The sequence below is a fragment of the Cervus canadensis genome, chromosome 1 (genome assembly GCF_019320065.1).
Source record: "Cervus canadensis isolate Bull #8, Minnesota chromosome 1, ASM1932006v1, whole genome shotgun sequence".
Classification (NCBI taxonomy): Eukaryota; Metazoa; Chordata; class Mammalia; order Artiodactyla; family Cervidae; genus Cervus; species Cervus canadensis.
The window spans coordinates 99,341,529-99,355,032 of NC_057386.1; the positions used below are offsets into that span (position 1 = coordinate 99,341,529).

The 13,504-nt window shown below is 39.5% G+C and overlaps 1 protein-coding gene across 2 annotated transcripts in view; it reads left to right on the forward strand.

The window, feature by feature from the left end:
* PDGFC (platelet derived growth factor C) overlaps positions 1-13,504 on the forward strand; it is a 242,398-nt gene that overhangs the window by 214,706 nt on the left and 14,188 nt on the right. The window lies entirely within an intron of this gene.

A 13,504-nucleotide genomic window follows, 5' to 3' on the forward strand; every position in this document is an offset into this window, starting at 1 on the left:
TTTGTTTTTTTATGATCCAGTGAGTTGACTCTGATTGGAAGAGTTTTGCCTTTTGTATACACGTGATTGTTGTGTTTTCTAAAATAACTTTTTTTAATTGATTTTTTTTTCTATATTTTTGGCCTTGTCAAGCTGCCTACAGAATCTTAGTTCCCTGACCAAGGATCGAACACTCACCCCCAACACTGGAAGCATGACGTATTAACCACTGAGCCACCAGGGAGAAGCCCCTATTGCCCTTTTCCAAATAACTCTCAGCCCTTCTCACTTGCCAGACATAGCTGTCCAGTAACCCAGCTACTTAAGTCCAGATGCTCCCGTTCAAGAAGGGAAATGCATCCAGAAGGTGCCCTGCTTCTCAGAGTGATGACCGAAGGGGCTACTTCTAGAGGTTTGTTAACCTTGAATTAGGGAACACAGAGGAAGTCTCAGGTTGGCTGTTTTCCAGTCTCAGACTGTTTGTGATGTCAATTCTTTTTAGCTTTACGGCTTAGCTCACAGGGGCCGTCATAGCCCCATACTTTCAGGGCTCATTTCTACATTGTGCTATGCACACTGAAAAATTGACAGTACAATAGGCCACTGTATACACAAATGGTATAATCACATTTTTAACAACATTCCCTTTATGAACATTTTTTATTTTAATTTTACTTCCTCTAATCATATTGTTACCATCAATATTCTTGAATTGTACCTCCGATTATTTCCTTAGGATAAACTTCTGAACATAAACTTATAAGATCTTAGAAAACAGGCATTTTTAAGGCTTGTGGAAAATATCATCCAACAGTCCCCCAGAGATGCTCTTATACTTTATTTGTATACAATTTATGGGAAGGGTATTCTCTCTCACTCTCCACCTACAGTGGATATGAATTCTTCTCTGTCTTCAAATTCCTTTTCTTCATTAGGCCTCTTGTTTTCTGATTAGAAATACATACAGTTGCTCTCAAGTAGTTTTTGATCAGTGTTGCAGTCCTTACCCAGGGAACATTGGTTTGTCCATCAGGAGCTCAGTGGCTGTTCTTCTCCATCACCCCTGCCAAGCACCTGCATCATATAGTACAGTTTGCAGGACAGTGTTAGTTTCATCTGCCCATTTTCAAAGCCATTTCTCACTGACATCAAGAGAAGAAAAAGATATTTCAGCTGTGTTTAGGAATAACAATATCAACTTTTCACAAAAATGTTCTTTTTCCCACCTCGCATGATTTTTTTGACCTGCCCAGAGTTCCATGTAACACAGTTTCATCTTAGTTCAGTGAATGGTGTGAAAGAAAGAACGTGTAACTGCTTATAACTTTATTTTTTGAAAGTGTTGGAATGTGTGGACAGTCATGGAAGACTTTGTAGCGTTGGCTTCCCTGGTGGTTCAATGGTAAAGAATCTGCCCGCAGGGTGGGAAACCCAGGTTTGATCCCTGGGTTGGGAAGATTCCTTGGAGAAGGGAATGGCTACCCACTCCAGTATTCTTGCCTGGAGAATTCCATGGACAGAGGAGACTGGCAGGCTACAGTCCAAGGGATCGCAAAGAATCAGACATGACTGAGTGACTAACACTTTTACTTTCAGGTGTATCACAGAGTGATTAATAATGTAAAAGAAAAATGGCCTCACACTCCATAAAATAGTTGTCCTTTGTGTTTTCCTCCATAGCTGACTTGTTATTTTATAGAAATTAGTTTTAATACACTGTCATATACTATTGTTAAGATTTCAGTTACACAGTAGGCCTGATGAGTGAAAGTTTGCATTTTTCATGGGTTTCCTGTTTGTTTCATTTCATATAAAGACTTTTTAGACAAGCAATTTGAATTCAGAAAAGTTAAACTAGAGATGTTAGTTATGAACATTATTATACTTTTTTCAAGTTTCTCAGCATAGAGTTATTCATTGTCATGAACATACCCAGGCTTGGATTTACTGAACTTGTTGCTCTAAATGCCCATTTCTCCCCTAAAACAGCTACTGAATATAAAGAAGTTTGAACAAGGATGTTCCCTGTGCGTTAGGGCAGGCTCTGATGTGCCCTGTCAGTGTTGTAAGGATATTGAGACTGGTGTCAATGAACACGGACTAAAGAGCTAAATCACTCACTCCATACAACACAAAACAGCATAAATCAGGAACTAGACTTTTAAAAGTAATTGTTTATTTTGAGTAAAACTTACAAAACAGGGATAATGAAATGTACAATTAAAAATGTATATGATAATTCCTTAAGTCTGTACAATAGCTCAATTGTTTATTAAAATTTTCAATTATACTATTTTACTCAATTCTTTTATAACTTTCTAATAAAAGTAATATCGTCCAGGCCTTAAACAGTGCCCTACAGACACACACATAAGTGATATATCACTGTGTAATATATGGAAATGCTCCATCTTCTTGGGCTAGTGGGAATGGCTCTCCTGCTTTGAAGCAGAGATGATGGTTTACACCATCTGCCCTCTGAGGGCCTTTCCCCTGATGGAAGGAAGGATGGCAGGAGAGTGTGAGTGGCCGATTTCAAGAAGCATAAGGACTATACAAAGGTTAGCATTTCAGTACAGACCTCTCCTGTTGAGCTCCACTGGTTATCTATAGCATCTTTCAAAACAGTCCATTTTTTTTTTAATGTAATGTTTAAAAGCAGGTATATGTTTCAGAAAAAGTAAAATTTAAATAGTATTTTAACTATACTTTCTTGACCCTTTGTGGTAAAATTATATAAATTCAGTCAACAAAAGGAACAGCAAAAACAGGGAAGCCAGCTGGAAGACTGTTACAGGTGGTGACTTGGATGTTAGGGTGGTAGTCATGGAAGTGGTGAAAAGAGGTCAGATCCTCTTTGGGATGGTTGGTCCTGAGACCAACTTTGTGTTGGAAGTAATACTCCAACACCAGCTGGGTGTACTACCTACCAATCAACTCAGATTCCTCGGGTAAGAGTTCAGTCCCACAAGACTGCCTTCCTCCCCACCTCAGAAACTGTCACCTGGGCTTCTGACTGACCAGGTACAGTTGGGAGGTTCCAACAGCTTCCTCCATTTTGGACGGCAGTAGTGAGTTCAGATGTCACCAGTGCTCTGACTGACTGCCCAGAGATCAGAGGTCCCCACGGCCCTCTCCTCAGATTCCGTTAATTTGTTATAATGGCTCACAGAACTCAGAGAAATATTTTGCTTACTAGAGAAACAGTTTATTATAAAAGGATAAAACTCAGGAACAGCCAGATAGAAGCTCAGGGTGAGGTATGGGGAAATGACTCTGGGCTTCCATGCCCTGAGCTCACCTCTCTCCCAAAATGTCCACATGTTCACCAACCCAGAGCTATCTGAACCCCACCCTTTGGGGTTTACATGGAGGCTTCATTACATGGTCATGATTGGTCAAACCATTGGCCATTGGCAGTACATTCACCCTCCTGCTTCTCTCCCTTCCCTGAAGGTGGCGGGAGGTGGGGAGGGGGGTAGGACAAAGGGGAAGGGAGGTGACAAGAGACTTGACAACTCAAACCCCTCGTCACCTGGTTGGTTCTCCTGGCAATCAACCCCCTTAGGTGTTGCCAAGAGTCACCTCATTAACATAGCAAAAAACACACTTGCTGCTCTCAGAAATTCCAAGGGTTTTAGGAACTCTGCAGAAACAGAATGAAGACCAAACCTGTATTTCTGACTGTAAATCAAGTTATCAGAGATGCTAATCCTTGTCTGACAGTAGAGCCAACATAAGGTGGGAAGTGGGATGCAGGCAAAGGTGAGGAGCAGAGGACAACTCCACACGATTGTCCCTTTACCATGGTAGCCACAGGTGCAGGCTACAGAGAGGAAGCTGGTGTCAACATGTAAGTCACAGGGAATGTGCAAAGCTCCGTGAGGTCACACAGTGAAGGAATACAGGCAAAAGTTAGGTGAGGTCCAAGCCTGGAGGTGGGTGACTAGGAGCACCCGGCCAGCGCAACCCAGGAGATTCATCTCTCCAGGTGAGAAGGATGGATGGAGCCAGGTATCAAGATGGACTCAGAAAATGTGCTGCAGGGGTGGGGGTGACATTGTTGACCCTCATACTTTCAGTTCAGTTCAGTTGCTCAGTTGTGTCCAACTCCTTGCGACCACGTGGATCACAGCATGCCAGGCTTCCCTGTCCATCACCAACTCCCAAAGCTTACTCAAACTCATGTCCATTGAGTCAGTGATGGAACCATCTCATCCTCTGTCATCCCTTTCTCCTCCTGCCTTCAGTCTTTCCCAGCTTTAGGGTCTTTTCCAAAAGAGTCAGTTTTTAGCATCAGGTGACCAAAGTATTGTAGTTTCAGCTTCAGCATCAGTCCTTCCAATGAATATTCAGGACTGATCTCCTTTAGGATTGACTGATTTGATCTCCTTGCAGTCCAAGGGACTAGCAAATCTTCTCCAACACCACAGTTCTCATACTTCACATCCATGCTAATTACTTCCATTAGACAATCTCATTTTTCCCGTCAAAGTGGGACTTCTTATTACTGTCCCCAGTCTAAGCTACTTGCTCACACATTTTATATTTTCAAGTCATTTAAAAATTTTTATTGGAATATAATTGCTTTGCAGTGTTGTGTTAATCTCTATTGTACAGTAAAGTAATCGACTGTATGTACACATACAACCCCTCCCTCCTGAACCTCCCTTCCCCACTTCCCACCCTTCTAGGTCATCACAGAGCACTGAGTTGAGTTCCCTGTGCTATATATAGCAGCTTCCCACTAGCTGTCTGTTTTCCACATGGTTGTCAAGCTATTTTAAAATAAATTACTCTGGACTAATTTTTTGCCCCAAGTATGATCTCCCACCCATACAGTATTTGAATGAGGTTGAGGGTCTTATCGGACTATTCAGTTTATTGAACAGATCATTGAAAATATCCACTAATATAGATGCCATTTCTCTGCTAGATCCCCACAAAACATTCTGCAAGTTACCCTTTATGGCTGTTAAATATTACATTGAATAAATATTGAACTGCAAAGGAAATTTCTGTAAGAAAGAGCCTTAAGGATTCTGGTTTGAGTTGCACAAGGGTTGCAGGGAAGGAGTGTTTTATTTTAACAGTTCTTAGCTTGCCTCCTTTTTCATCCAAAGTTCCTTTCTCTTAGTCCTTTCTTGAGAACTGAAACAAGCAAATCCACAAGTAGTCACTCTAATAAGATTAGGGGGAAACTCCCGTGGTACTTTATTGTCAAACACTAGTAGCTGCTAGATGTTGTTTCAGCTTTGTAGGGCCTGTCACATTTTTTGATTCAGAGGAATCATTTTTAAGATCTCAGTGGAAAAAAAAAAAAACAAAAAAACCCTTCATTTTGGCTTCCCACAGATGCCATTGTGGAAATGCTATTTAACTGTCCTATGGATCCTAGCTTTCAGTCTAGATGGTTACTGTTAATCCACAGTTTTACCTCGCGAGTAGAAACCTGTTCTGATTCCCCAGCCTGCAGTCAGCTGTCCTGGAAAGCCTGGTTTCTGGGGGACCTTCCACCCTGAGGTGCCGGCAAGAGCTGGAACCCCTTTAAGTGGGGTGACTGTAGACGAGAAACTTTAGGTCAGGAGGAGTGGGGATAATGGTGTTGTGACTGCAAGTCTAGTAAGGTGGTGGTTTTTTGCGCTGATTGGAACATGGGGCCAGTAACAGTCTCATCCACTAATTTAGTAAGAAACTGCTTCTAACATAAACATTCGTCTTTTTTTTTTTTTACGTTTTCAACAAAGCCAGCCATCTCTTTTTCCATATTTGGGCCCAGGCAGAACAGGGCTGCAACTCAGAGTTTGCCTGAAACCAGGAAGGCAAGGTTTGAGCCTCGAAATGACAGCTTTTAAGTGCTGGAGGATAAACATGATTTCTCTTTTCAGCCTGGATGGTCGCTGGGATTGGCTGTGTAGACAAACGTAGGTTTATTCCGTGGCCAAGCTCTCTGAGTAAGAGCCTCTCAGTGTTACAACTCAATGTGAATGCAACTGGCCACTTTCCCGAGGATTTATCACTTAAATATATAATCTGCATCACTCACCCAGTATTAAAACATCTGTTCTTGAGTATGAATGCAAACATCTGATTTTCTTTGCTAGCTTAAAACTAATTTAAAAACCTAACCCAGATAACTTTGCGGATGGATTCAGATATGAGCAGGAGGAAGAAGCGTGTTTAAGTGAATTGTTCCATAGCATTCTTGTGTCTTTACAGCACCTCCCGTCAGTCATTCCTGGCAGAAATTTTTGTCTGCAGGCACTGTCTGTTTCTTAAGCTCTTTGAAAGGCAGCCCTGTGCTCAATATATCAGCTTGGCATGATGTAACTGAGATTGGATGATGTAAGACAAGGCTGCAAAAGGCTGAGTGCTTTTTCCTCTTCCCTTACCTGGATGATTATTTTGTTGTTCTTTTGTGTTTTAATTACTACAACAATAAAACATAATCTGCATTCCTAATACTTCTGTCAGGTATGATTGAAGTGAAGGCTCCTTATCAGTTTGAAATGTCCTGTATGCCTGGCTAGAAAAACTGCAGCATAAATCTTTGCAGGTCTTAAACATTTTACAGCAGTTGCTATGCTACTCAAGGTAAACATTGGTATGTCTGTGTTTGTCCAAGGAAGGTTCATTGTCAATGTTATATTTTTAAGATGGCGCTCGCCAGAGAAATCCTAATAAAAAGACAAGCTCTGTTTTTTTTTGAGATAAGTGTATATCATAGAATTATAAGCAGTTCAGATAGTACTATTCCAAATAGGAAGTGAGCTTTTCTTTTTCTGAAAAAGGAGATGATAATTAATGCTAAAGATATCTAAGGTAGCCATCAAAATACAAAACCACCAATATGCTGATTTTTAAATGAACCTGTAGAAGTCAACAGAGGACCTAACTTGCTGTCTTGAGCCCACCCATCCACGTGGGCCTTACTTCATCCAAACACATGGACTATCTGTTATGTTTCAGTAATGAAAGTAGAGATATATTTGTTTTTCATTTGTTCTTTCCTACTGAGTTCCCTTTTTATGGTCCACACTCACCAGGATTTGTTTGAACATTGTTGAGTTGCTTATGTGATTCTTGATAGCAAATTCTCAGTTTGGCTTTGTTTTGGCAAGGGGAAAAAGTCTCTCCTGTGAAACAGAATACTTGGCGTGTAAACGTTAAGCTTCCCAAGAGCGAGAATTTTGGTCTGTTTTGCTCATAGCACCCACGTGATGGGCTTTTTAATAAATGTTTGTTAAATGACTTAATGGACATGGTGTAACATTAACGTCTGTTTGCTGCTGTAATCAATATTCACTCGGGAATTCCATGACAGTGTGTTTTAGCCTGCCGGGACTGCTGTTACAAAGTACCACAGGCTGGGTGGCTTAAACTTCAAATTCGTTTTCTCAGGGTGCTGGAAGCTGGAAGTTGGAGATCAAGGTGTCAGCAAGATTGGTTTCTTACGAGGCCTGTTTCCTTGGCTAGTAGACAGCCACCTCCTCCCAGTGCCTTCAAGTGGGCTTCCCTTTGTGCATCTCTGCATCCAAATGTCCTGTTCTGGGAAGGACTTCTTCCTACAAATCTCTTCTTCTTTCAAACCCAGAACCCAAAACTGCTAGATCAAATGGCAGTTCAATTTTTCATTTTTTGCTAACCTTCCTTACTGTTTTCTGTAGTGGCTAAACAAAGGTACATGCCCACTAACAGTTCATAAGGATATTTTGGAAAAGACACAAAAAGCACAACAACCAAAGCAAAAATCAAACAAGTAGGACTTTATCGAACTAAAAACAAAGCTTCTGTGCATCAAAAGAGGTACTCAGAATCAAAAGGCAACCTGTGAAATAAAATATGTGCGTACCAGATATTGGATAAGGTGTTGATATACAAAATGTGTAGAGGACTCATGAAACGCAATAACCAACGAAACAATACAAAAATCCAACTTTAAGATGGGCAGAGAAGTTTAATAGAAAATTTTCCAAAGAAGACAGACAAATGGCCAACAGTACATGAAAAGATGCTGAACATCACTCACCTTTAGGGAAGTGCATACCAAAGCCACAGTGAAGTATCACCTCACACCTGTTAGGACGGTCATCGTCAAGAAGACAAGAGACGGAGGTGTTGGCGAGAGTGGGGAGAAAATGGACTCTCTTGTATCCTGCAATGACATAGAATTCTTAATTTAAAGGCAGGAAAGAAGCTTAAAGGCACTGGGTGTAGTAGCCCTGCTTTAAAGAGGAGACAACTTAGGTTCTCACGGGCTACAGTGTTTGTGGAAATTCCCTCTCCTGACGTAGTAGCTCCAGGGGTACACCAGAGGCTCCCTAACTCCTCATCAGGCTCTTTGCTCTCATCATGTTGCCACTCAGACTGACCTTCTTTGAGGACCTGAGAAGACTTCATCTTGTGTAGGATCATGACACATGATCGTGACATTCTAGAAATGGTTGGACAGGACAACTCATTGCACAGAGATTTCGGATCTCTTTTCTCCTCTTTCGCGATCTGTCTTTGCAAAGTTCTGTGCCCAGAAAGGTCTAGGCTAGGATTAAGTTCTGCATTGGGAAAGACTGAAGGCAAATGGAGAAGGAGGCAGCAGAGGATGAGATGGTTAGACAGCATCACTGACTCAATGAACGTGAATTTGAGCAAACTCCAGGAGATAGTGGAGGACAGAGGAGCCGGGCATGCTATAGTCCATGAAGTCCTAAAGAGTGGGACATGACTTAGCGACTGAGCAACAATAATAGGATTAGGTTTTCCACCACGTTATTGCTGCGATGCTACAGTTAATAGCGGAAAAGCCCTTTTCTGGCTTATTAAAGTAGGGATATTGATTTAGCTAGTACATTACAGAAACCAGGAAACTCTGCTTGCCGTTTCTGGCCATTGTCATCCACTGGGTAGTCTCAGTATGATCCATAGCCTAGAAGTAGGTGTCTGTTTCCATAGTGACTAAAGGAACTATTCAAGCCACTCTGCTCAATCATAAGTCTTTTTTTTAGTTTTATTTTTAATTGGAAGATAATTACTTTACAATATTGTGATGGCTTCTGCCGTACATCAGCATGATTCAGCCATAGGTATACATACGTCCGCTCTCTCTTAAGCCTCCCTTACACCTACCTCCCCACCCCACTCGTCTATGTATTTTTATACAGCAGAGGTATTGTTAGAATTTGCTAGGCACTTAAAATGGGAGAAAGGCTCTGAGCTTGTACTGGAAAGTGGAATTTTTGGTTCAAGGAGAAATGAAAGATTAAAAACGGTAGAAGATATCTTTCCCTCTAACTTCTTTTTTTTCTGCTGCTCTTCCTTTTCTCTGAAAATCCCTTTGGACTACTTAGAAAAGCAGAACCTCAAAAGTGAACAATCTGAATGTTCCTTGAACCAGTGGGTGGTTGACAGTCATGAGAAAGCCCTTAAAAAAAGAAAAGCACCACTTCCTCTCTTCTGTCCCGGGATTGAATCTTTGAATCCAAGGGGAAGTAAGTTAATTCTCCCCCCACCCTTTTTTTTTCTTTAGATGGGGACTTCCCTGTGTGCCTACATGTATGCGTGTGTGTGTGGTTATGTTTTTTAAGTATTATTTTAATTTATATCTTTAAAAGTGTGAACACTTAGCACCAGTATCTGCATGCAGTAACATTTGTCAGGTGGTTTGGTTCCCTTGGTCACTTGAGGGGATTAATATTCAGGTACCTCACTGAACTCAGGATGTGCATATTCTGGTTGTCCAACATTGCAGAACTATTTTGTTTTTCTTTTTCTGTATAGCTACTTTAAACTTTATCTCAGCAGTACTGATTTTAGTTGGAACTTTTCATTGTTCTTGAAGGAATTCACTACATTTCCAACAGAGTTGGAAGCAAAATAAATCAGCTCCAGAGCATAAATAATTCTATATACTGCCTAAAATATACATCCATAACCTGACACTTTAATGAATAATACATTGACACATTTTGTATCGGCTTTCTATACATTTATTCTCTGTGTGTAGATTGACACAATTGATTTGTTTCATCATAGTTATGAGTCATAACTCAGTTATTCTTTGAGTAATACACTGAGTAATACACATTTTGGCTGATAGTTTGAAATTTTTTGAAAACGTGGCATCAGATTTTCACATTATAAACTACATCAATATTAACCAAATTGGTTAACCTAATAATGAACACTTTTATTAGATAATTGCTTATTTATATATAAATCACAATAGTACTCTGTCAAAGCAATTTTTCATTTCTTAGACAGTTAAAAACTTATGGTAGTAAAGAGGAATATATTAAATTTGGTTTTTACTCTTAAAAGTTGGTTATAATAATGGAAAACATCTTAGTGCTAATAGTTTAGCCAGAATTTTCACATTCTTGAAAGTAGATCTTTAAAATAAGAATGAAATCAGTGTTGACTGAAACTGCCACATTCATTTCTACTGATCAGCCTTTATAAACCCACTACCAACACCACCACAGGCAAGAGGGGCTCTGGACCCACGAAGCTACGAGTCCCAAGAGATGCTGTTTCGCCCCAGAGAGCGAATGTCCTTTTTTTTGAGTGACGGTGTAGCTTCTGCTTTTCAACTGCTGTGCCCACAGGATAGTCCAGAGAGGGGGTCTTTTCCAGATTAACACAATTGCAGTATTTAGGGCGGCAGTGGCTCTGTTACTGGAGAAGTTTTCGTGGATGAGTTGAGTTTCGAGGAAGGCTGTTATAAATGGTCAAGATTTATTGTGCAGATCACAAGACAGAGTTGTGCTCGTGGGGGCAGGGCAGCAGCATTAGCAAGGGTACAGGTCAAGGTCAGGAATATGACATGTGCAGCAGTCAGTAAGGAGACTAGATTGATTGGGACAAAATGTGCTTGTCTTTGATGAGTGGAGGATTAGATGGGAGAGGTGAGTGAGGGTCAGGTGGTGAGGCTCCTGAATACAGGGTAAGGAATTTGGATGTTATCCTTCAGAAGAGAAATCACTCTAGGCATTTGTCCAGATTCATCCCGTGATCGGCAATAGCTTATTTTAGGTAGATTAACCCAGGGTTATGCAGCATAGGATAAAAGGAATAAGGGAAGATTGAAGACAAGGAGACAGATTTACAGGCTCCTAAATATAGTCCATGGTTTTCAGCTTCTGCCCAAGACCTGAGTAATGAAGATGAAAAGGAAGAGCTGATATGATAGAGTTTTTTTTAATTACAGCAAATGTTATCATTTTTACCTGATCTCCGGAAAGAACCCATACTTATTATAGAAAATGCTTAAAATACACAGTTATAAGGAAGAAAATGAAAATCACCTGTTCTCATTAAAACTGTAGATGAATACTCTTGAAATTTTAGGCACTTTTGGTTTTTTGTTTTGTTTCAAAGTATGTAGGTTGAAATCATGGTAAAATAATGCTAAGTTTAAAGAGCTTGGATTCCTTGTCATTTACTATGTTTTAAACATTTATTTCTTAATAAAAAATTCTAGAGGACTGCATTTTTATTGCAGAATGTTGATTTACAATGTTATGTCAGTTTCTAGTACATAGTAAAGTGAATTATATATATATATGTATATGTATACATACCCATATATGTATATATCAATAGATAGACTTTTCTGTTATGGTTTATTGCAGGATATTGAGTATAGTTCCCTGTGCTATATAGTAGTAGGTCCTTATTGTTTATCTGGTTTATATATAATAACATGTATCTGTTAATCCTAAACTCCTAGTTTATCCTTCATCCTCTTTGGTAACCATAAGTTTTCTATGTCTGTAAGTCTATTTCTGTTTTGTAAATAAGTTCATTTGTATCAGTTTTTAGATCCCATGTATGAACGATATCACATGGCACTTGTCTTTCTCTGTCTGACTTATTTCGCTGAGAATGACAGCCTCTAGGTCTCTCCATGTTGCTGCAGAGAACAATGTTTTGCTCTTTTCATGTCTGAGTGATATTACACTGTATACATGTACCACACCTTCTTTATCCATTCATCTGTCAGTGGACACTTAGATTGCCTCCACATCTTACTAGAGAACCTCATTTTTAGTGCCTATCCCACTATTTCAGATTATGAGTGCAAGGTTATTAACTATTCCACCATCGTAAGTCTAGATCATTACCAACTTTTTGTTATTATGAATTTTACTGTAATAAACTCAGTCAATGTAAATAAAATCAGTCAATGTAAATGCTTTATTTCATACTATTCCTTTTCCTTCTTCTGTAAGTAAAGAAATAAAATTTAAAGATTAGGTGGAGCATTTGTTCCTATATTTATTTTGTCTATTTTGATTTCAGTTCTGGTCTACCACACCTCACCCTTAGTCCACTTTAAAAACTGGGGAAGGGGATATTACTTTTGATCTTTTCCTGAAATTATTGCCTTCTTCTGATGCTTGTCGTTTAAAATGGTGTATTTTAATCCATTGTTTAATCCATTAATACCTGAGCATTTTAGGTTGTTTTGATTTTCTCCTTTTCAACACTGATGAATTGATACTCCTGCACGCATACTTCATGTGCACAAATAAAAGACTATAACCTTGAAAGTGAATTATAGGGACATGGGATGTATCCATCTTCAACTCTAGTATCCTGTGCACATCAGTTGCATCAACTACAGTGGTACCAATTAATACTCACTTTTGCAGGCAGAGCAGAGAAATTTCAATCCACCTACATCCTTGGCAATCCTTTCTTTTAAATGCTCACCAATCTCCTATAAGTGAAATAGTATCTCTTTTGTGTATATGAAATATTTTACTTTTGTTGTGCATTTCTCTAGTAACTAATGAATTATAGTATAGCTTGATTTCATATGTCTAGTGGCCATTGAAGCTTCTTGTCTGGAATTTGCCCATTTTCTATTGAGTTTGTTTTATTTCTCTATACTCTATCCTGTGACAGGTATGTGGTTTGCCAAGTATACCTGTGGCAGGTATGTGGTTTCTCCCAGTGTCTGTATTTTAAGTCTGCTTATTTAAAAATTTTAGGCAAATTTCTCAAAGTTCTCTTTTATGGTTTGGATGTTTCCTATCTTGATTAATAAGTTCTTCTCCAATGTCAAAGATGTTTCACTTACAATTTATTCATATTCTTCATGGATCAGTTACTTTATATTAAAGCTTTAATTCCTCTGACAATCACTAATAAACCCACCAGGTGATTTCCCAGAATGAGGAAGATGAAAAGTGGAAAACAAAGGAAAAAATTGATAAACTCTTTTAAGGCTTCCATTGTTAAGTCCATAACTGGACCACAGAGGCATCATCTGTTTTGTGTAACAGCAGGTACCCACACCTACCATGGTTTGTGTTAACAAAAGTGGATGTCTTCCCCATTGAAAATCTTCCACAGAAACTCCGTCCAAGTTCAACTACATAACATCTTCGCAAAGTATCAATTACTCCTGGTCATTGAGGTTGAATAAAATTTCACTTCCCTGTGTTTTCAGCCATGGTCTCACTACCTAACCCCGTGCCTGAGTCCAGAAGGAACACATTGCCATTTTTAAAACAGAGTCCAC